Raw genomic sequence first — 6631 nt, 5'->3', positions numbered from 1 at the left:
TTGTTATGGGTTCAGACTTTTGGGGACCTTGGTATGGGGAGAATGTATTTTGCCACCTGATCTAGGATGGATGTGGTAGACTGAAAAATGCCCCCTCCCCAAGTGTGCACATCCTAATCCCTGGAATCTATGAATGTGTTACTTTACATGGCAAAAGAGACTTTGCATATATGATTAAGTTAAGGATCTTGAAATGGGGAGATTATCTTAAATTATCCAGGTGGGCCCAATGTAATAGTCATTCAGATCCTTATACAATGTAGGCAAGAGGAACGGTCATGCAGAGAATACCACAGAAGCAGAGGTTAGAAAAGAGATAGAACTGAAGATGCTACATTATTGGCTTTGAATATGGGGGAAGGCGCCATGAGCCAAAGAATGTAGAAGGCTGTTAGAAGATGAAAAAGGCAAAATAATGTATTCCTTTTTAAAGCCTCCAAAAGGAACATGTCTCTGCAGATACTTTGCTTTTCAGACTAGTAAGGCCATTTCTGACTCCTGACCTTCCAGAAATGTGATAGAATAAATTTGTGGGATTTTTAAGCCACTAAGTTTGTGAAAATTTATTACAGCAGCAATATGCAACTAATTCAGGCATAGAATACAGGGTCTAAGGGTAAAGATTGAGTCTGGGATAGGTCTCTGAAACACTGTAGATAGTGAAGTCGCCACATCAGTTTGTATACTACAACTTGGACAATTGGCCCAGTCCATGCAGAGTCACTTGAATGGGGGAAATAAGGGCACACACACAGATGCATATATGAAAACCGTGGGAAAAGCCATATTATAATAATTGCCCCTATAAGGAGAATGTATATTTTAAATCCAAGTATAGGCTCCAGCACCACTCATATAGAAAATTTTGATATATAGCTATCTGTGGAATTTCCATGTATGACAGAGGAGTGATATAATAAAACTTAAATGAAAAAAGAAATATATCTATGGCAGAGATTAATGATAGAGTTGAACCACGACACTGCATGTGGTGTGTTGGAGAGTTAGGTGTGGTTTAAAAAGTCTAGAAGCCTACCTATATGAAAGAGAACCTCCATGGTAAAAGCAAAAATGTATAGAGTATCCTGCCTAATGTGATGAGAATACCCTGATATGGACAGAGTTGATGTCTGTCTTTAATGGAGAGAAGGGTTTTGTTGTATAGTTGAATGCATGATGTGGTGGTGGGCGTTGATAGTGGCTTCAAATAACCACCATTTTATTACTCTTAGATTATATGCTGGTTGGTTCTTCTGCTCCACTTGATATTAGCTAGGTCAGCAGTCATCCATAGGCTTGACCACTCTGGAAAGTCTATGACAATTTATGTATATATCTGGGTTGGAGGTGGATAGACTCAAGTTGGACTGCTAGTCCTCCCTCTCTACTTGTAGTCTTAGATCCTCTCCCTCATCATGCTGGCTCTCAAACTGTTCTTTGCAATAGGGTAGCTGATCTTCTTACAGGGCATCTCAAGGTTCCAAAAAGTTTTAAATGTGAAGCTTCCAGGCTTTCTTAAAGCTTAGGCCTGGAAGTGGCACATCATCACCTCTTTATTCTTTGGTCACAGAGACAACCCATATTCAATGTGAAAAATGACTACACAAAGACTTGAAAACTGAGACATTACACATCAGAGGACATCTTTGGAAACTGGTTAACAAATGGAGGACTGAGAACTAAGAGAAACTTGATATATGAAAGAAGATGAGTTCATTTATACTCTCACTGAATTTGAGGTGCCATCAAAGATATTCCAGTGGAAAAGTCTAGCTGTGAATTGGATATATGGGGTTGGAATAGGTCAGAATAGTTCAGCTGTTCAGTCTTCATCAAAGAATACTGAAGAATAGTGGCCTAAGAGGAAATAAAAATTAAGGGAGTGGAGAATGTTACCCAGTGTCAATGATTGCAGAGATTTTAATTAAGATGAGGTGAGGACTGATAAACATCCTTGGGTTGTTCACATTGGAAGTCACTGGTAGTGACCAAAGATGTACTGGTCACATGGTCGGTCAGAAATCATCTGATTGAAAAGAGGTATAGAATGGCTACTAGAGATGTGGGTGGAAGTAGGTAGGGTAACCTGCTATTTCGGTCTTAAAGGAGATATAGAACAGCAGCTAAGGTGGTCTTTGTCCTGCCACTATACATATATAGATGTTGAATTTTGCTATTAAAATATGTCTCTGACTCCCTCATTAGACTGTGAGAGCCTTCAGGGTAAAAACCATTATTTCAAATATATCAAACATCTAAAATTGCCTGAAACATAGTAGGACTCACTGAAGTGTTTTGGATTTAACAAATATTTTGTAAATATGCTGTTATGAAAACATTCCCCTTCCAAATTGGTGTTGGTATAGTAGAATCTTTCCAAGACACAACATGAATAACTTCTGCCTATGAGGCACCATGTAATTTGTAAAAGAAATTTGAGGTTCTGGAGATCTGGAACTCTGCCCTATTTCTGTCACCTGTTATGGGTTTAATTTTGTCTCCTCATAATTCATATGTTGAAATCCTAACACCCAGTACCTCAGAATATAATCTTATTTGGAAATTTGGTCATTTCAGATGTACTTAGCCCCTAATCTAATACAATTGGTGTCCTTATAAAAGAACACTGTGTAAAGAGATAGACATGCACATAAAGAACATTATGTGAACATGAAACCAGAGATCAGAGTCATGTTGGTGTCAATGATGAATCTATAAGCCATGGACTGTATAAGCTATAGGCCTAGGACTGATCTTATCCTTACAGCTCTCAGAAGAAATTCAGTTCTGCTGATGTCTTGATTTTGGATTTCCAATCTCTAGCCTCTAGAACTGTGAAATAACAAATTTCTGTCGTTTAAGCCATCCATAATGTGGTACTTTGTTATGGCAGCCCTAGCAAAATAATACAGCTTCTCATATAGCAAGTAGCATAGTTCTTGGCACCAACATAACCTAGAGTAGCATTTCTATCATCTAAGTCGTTAAGTGATTTTACTTTATATTAACACTCAGTTGATACATATTTTTCCTTAGGAAGCCTTCTCTGTTCCCCCACCTCCATTCCCAAGTTCTTCAAATGGACATATGCTTTCCTTTTTCTTGGCTAAATACTTAGTATTGGAATGGCTAGATCACATGGTAGGTATACGTTTAAGGAGTTTAAAAGAAAAAAAAAAAACCTTCCAAACTCTTTTCCAAAGTGTTGTACCATTATATATTCCCATAGCAGTATATAAGAATGCCAGTTCTTCTACATCCTGGCTAACAGCATGGTCAGTCTTTTTTTTTTTTTTCTTTTGCATGAACTTTTTTATTTTAAAATACTTTTAGATTTCTAGAAAAGTTGCAAATACAATTAAGAGAGTTTCTATGTACCAAAAAATCACTTTCCCCAGTTCTTAACATCTTACATTACTATGGTACATTTGTCACAACTAATGAACCAACAATGACACGTTATTGACTACAGTTCAGACTTTATTCAGATTTCTTTAGTTTTTATCAAATATCCCTTTTCTGTTCCCATACCCCATCTAGGATACCACAATACATTTAGTCATCATGTCTCCTTAGGCCCTTCTTTTATGGGGGGAAGGGTATTGTTATTAATTAATTTTGGGTTTGTTCACCAACTTTACTGAGGTATATTCGACAAGTAAAAATTGTACATATTTAAGGTTTATAACATGATATTTTGATATATGTATACACTGTGAAATGGTTACCACAATCAAGCTAATTAACATATCCATGATGTTGTATGGTTATGATTTTGTATGCCTATGTGGCGAGAACACTTAAGATCAAGTTTCTCAGCAAATTTCGAGTATACAAAATGGAATTATTAACTATAGTCACCATACTGTACATTAGATCTCCAGAAATTATTCATTCTGCATAACTGAACTTTTGAACCCATTTAACCAACATTTCATTTTCCCCACCCCCCAGTCCCTGACAATCACCATTCTACTCTCTGCTTTTATGAGTTTGACTTTTTTAGATTCCACATACAAGTAAATGATACAGTATTTGCTTTCTGTGTCTGGCTTATTTCACTTAGCATAATATCCTCCAGGTCGATCCATGTTGTCACAAATGGTAGGATTTCCTTTTTTAAAAAGGGCTGAATAATATTCCATTACTGTGACAGTTTCTTAGACTTTCCTTCTTTTTGATGACCTTGACAGTGTACAGTAAATATTGGTTAGGTATTCAGTAGAATGCACCTCAATTGTATGTGTTTTATGCTTTTCTCATGGTTAGACTGAGATTATTGACTTGAGAGAGGAAGACCATAGTGAAGTGAAGTGACATTCTCAACACAACATATCAAGAATATATGCTACTAAGTTGACTTATAACTGATAATGTTAACCTTGATCACTTGGCTAAGCTTACGATTGCCAGATTTCTCTATCATATAGTTATATTTTTTATTTCCAAATATTTCTTAGTGCACTTTTTATTAAGCAAATTACTAAGCATTGCCTACACTTAAGGGGTAGAGAGATATACTCTACCTCTTTGAAAGGGGAGTATCTACATAAATTATTTGAAATTCATCTGTATGGGAGATTTGCCACTTCATTTATTTATGTATTTAATAATTTATATCAGTATGAACTAATGAATATTTATTTTATACTTTGGGTTATAATCTAATAGTATGTTACATATTTTGTTGCTCAGATTATTCCAGCTTTGGCTACTGGGAACTCTTTCGGTTGGCTCCTGTATCCCTTCGACATAACCATATACTTTTGTTTTTTGAGCACTTCCTTTCTTTCTCCTCACAATATTCTTCAGGCTCATTTCATATATTTCCTGTCCCAGCCTCATCAGTTATATTTTCTACCCTAGCACTAATCACCATTTTCCCAAGGAGCCCTAGTTCCTTTTATTGAAGAATAATATTAGAAACCAAAATTTAGGTACTAGGTGTGCTTGTTGCTATTAGGATGTAATTGTGTCTAGGCTTTCCCAGAACACAGAGCTAGGAAATATGTATATGTATACTATGCAATATATACTCTATCTATCTGCTTATCTATCTATGCATTTTATCAGTATTTATATTAAACTAAACATGAATTCATACTGATATCTTCATCTCTAATTCAGTACCTTGGGTTTCATTCACTTTCCCTCCTTGCTTATCTCTTCCCACTCCAGCCGTGAGAACCTTGACTCCCACCATCTACTATTCATTTATTTATTTGTTCATTCCCAGTATATATGTAAAACAACTTGAGAGATTTTAATCCTATGAGAAACAACTTTACCGAGTACAGTGCTTATGTAGTTTCTTTTGTCTTTAGTCATATCGCTTCCAATCATTTCCAAAGTTACTTCAGTCAGCAACTCTTTTTCTTCATCTTGTTCAGTGAAATAATGTCAAACATGTGTAATGCAGTATGACAATGCATGTGCCATACTTTGGTCACAGTTTTCATGTTATGGTATTCTCTGCTCCCCTAGTTATTCTTTAAATAAATTAGCATATGTTAAGGTTGAATCTTTGTGCTATAATGTTCTATATGTTTCACAAATGTCACATATCCACCACAAAATGGCTTCATGGCCCTAAAACATCTTTTTTACTTCACCTAGTCACCTCCTCCGCCCCCTAATCCACTGCCAAACATTGATTTGTTTTCCAACTCTAGTTTTACTCCTTGTCCAGAATGTCATGTATATTAAATTACACAATATACAGCTTTCTCAGATAGGCTTCTCTAACTTAGCAATCTGTATTTAAGATTTATCTATGTTGTTGTGTGGGTTATTAGACTGCTCCATTTGCTTAGTACTGAGATGTACCAATGATTGTCCATTCACAAAGTGAAGGACTACGTGGTTGCTTCCAGTTATTGGTGGTTATAAATTAAGCTGCTAAAATCATTTATGTGCATGTTTATTTTATTTTATTGCTGTATATATGTTTTTGAGTGGACACAGATTTTCTTTTTTATTACTTATTAAAATTATTGGGGTGATGTAGGTTAATGAAATCAAATAGGTTTCAAGTGTGCAATTCAATAATACGTCATATGTATATTGCATTGTGTGTTAATCACCCAAAGTTAAGTTTCCTTCCATCACCAAATATTTAGCCCCTTTACCCCATCTACACCCCCCTTCCCCTGGAAACCACTAATCCACTGTTCACGTCCATGAGTCTCTGTTTGTTATGTTCATTTTTTGCTTTCAGTTTTATATCCCACATATGGTTCTCAACTATTGCTGTCTGACTTATTTTACTTAGCATGATAATCTCAGGATCCATCCATATTGTTGCAAATGTCAGTATTTCATGTTTTCTTACAGCTGAATAATATTCCATTGTATATGTGTACCACATCTTCTTTATCCAATGATCTATCAAGGGACACTTCAGTTGTTTCCATGTCTTGGCCACCATGAATAATGCTGCTATGAACATCAGGGGGTATATACCTTTGCAGATAAGTATTTTCAAGTTTTTTTTTTGGTAAATAACCAGAAGAGGGACTGACTTCAATACTGTTTTCCATAGTGGCTACACCAATTTACATTCCCACCAGCAATGTATAAGGGTTCCTTTTCCCCCAGAACCTCACTAACACTTGTTATTGTCCTGTTCATA

The sequence above is a fragment of the Pteropus vampyrus genome, unplaced genomic scaffold, assembly GCF_000151845.1.
Source record: "Pteropus vampyrus isolate Shadow unplaced genomic scaffold, Pvam_2.0 Scaffold660, whole genome shotgun sequence".
Taxonomy (NCBI): domain Eukaryota; kingdom Metazoa; phylum Chordata; class Mammalia; order Chiroptera; family Pteropodidae; genus Pteropus; species Pteropus vampyrus.
This window is presented reverse-complemented; position numbering follows the sequence as displayed.